The 1,415-nt window shown below is 39.9% G+C and overlaps 1 long non-coding RNA gene across 1 annotated transcript in view; it reads left to right on the top strand.

Annotated features, from left to right (window-relative positions):
• The window catches only part of LOC116690232 (uncharacterized), a 9,789-nt gene extending 8,375 nt beyond the window's left edge, over positions 1 to 1,414 (top strand). Inside the window, exon 3 of the long non-coding RNA XR_004332195.1 lies at positions 1,328 to 1,414. This is a non-coding gene — a long non-coding RNA (uncharacterized LOC116690232). The remainder of the gene's footprint in view (positions 1 to 1,327) is intronic.
• The last annotated feature ends 1 nt before the right edge of the window (position 1,415 follows it).

The following is a 1,415-nucleotide window of genomic DNA, read 5'->3' as shown; positions in this document are numbered from 1 at the left end:
TTAAGGCATGAGGTGTTGTTGATGCAAAACATCAGCAGAAGAATCATCGAAAATATGCAATGCACTCACACCACTAAGGCAAATGATAACACTATAGACCCTCCTGCCGTTAAACGATTATAATAAACTATATTCTATATGAAAACTGGACATTATTATTTATAAGACAGATAGTCTAATCAATTAAAACATTCAGAATTAGGATAAAGCTTGCTCTAAAAGAGGCTCATCCTTCTATCGGCCTGATGTCTGACCATGTGTGCCAACAAATGTGATTGATTAAGATATTTAAAATGACAGATCTCATGTTTACTCAGCAATAGACACGAGTTAATGTAATTGACAACAATTTAAAGCTACTGCTTGGAGCACCAGCACCACTACTCTATATCTACATCTTACGCTTTAAATGACAATTACTAAACTTCATCTATTTTGGCGAGCCCTGCTCATGCAGTCTAGGTATTAGATCCAGAGTTCATACAAGCAAGAAATTAATTTTTTCACTTAATTGATTCATACCACTTAACTGTCTAAGCTGTTTGTTGGGCTCTAAATATGTGTTTTATTATGATTAAAGCTAGCCTTTCTTTAACATGTGCTGCCATCAGAAATGACTTTTCTCGCTAACAGTGGCATGTTTTCTGGTTGAACCTAGGCCGTTCTCACGAACCATTCTTACGTATGTATTTCACGTATTTATTACTGTATGCACCACGATGTCTGCCGATGTGTAAGAGCGTGAATAACCACAAAGGGAGGAATTTGGGGTGGATGGGTGGGACATAAAACACAGGGCTTTCAAGCAGGGGAGCGGAGTTTGTTTCCCAGAAAAAGTTAAGGGGAAAACACAAGACTTTCGCCCAGGAAACGGGTGTTCGTGTCCGAGGAGTACTACTTAAGAGGGCTGCTGTTTTAACCCCAACCACAACCTTTTTTCTAATCTTAAAGGAGAATTCCGGTCGATTTCAACACGTAGCTCTGTTATTTGGAAATTTGGACGTCTGTCAGTGGCAAGAAAAATGAAAACAATCGGTGCGGCCTACACCCTGTTATGCTCCTGCTAGGGTTAGCACACAACAGGCTTGAACAGGGCAAGTTTTTAGCCTCTAAACATGCTCAAAATGTCACTACAAGTACCTCCCCATGTGCAGTGGTTCCTTCCGAGGGGAACACAGCGATTCTGACTGCTGTAGATGTGACAGAAAGGCATAAAAGTTGTGTTAATTCCTACCTTTGTTTATTTCCCATTTTCCGGTAAAGTCCACAATAGTCCATTGTTGAACTTATGTGACAAAAAAAAGACAAACTGTTGTTATGTCCTTAGTAATGACTATGTAGAGAACAGGCTTTAACCTGACACCACAATGGAGCCAAGAGAGCTGCAGTTCAAGAGTTCAAGAGCTATTGAGCAT

This window comes from Etheostoma spectabile, chromosome 5 (genome assembly GCF_008692095.1).
Source record: "Etheostoma spectabile isolate EspeVRDwgs_2016 chromosome 5, UIUC_Espe_1.0, whole genome shotgun sequence".
Lineage (NCBI taxonomy): Eukaryota > Metazoa > Chordata > Actinopteri > Perciformes > Percidae > Etheostoma > Etheostoma spectabile.
The sequence above is the reverse complement of the archived record's forward strand: the minus strand, read 5'-3'. Positions and strand labels throughout refer to the sequence as shown.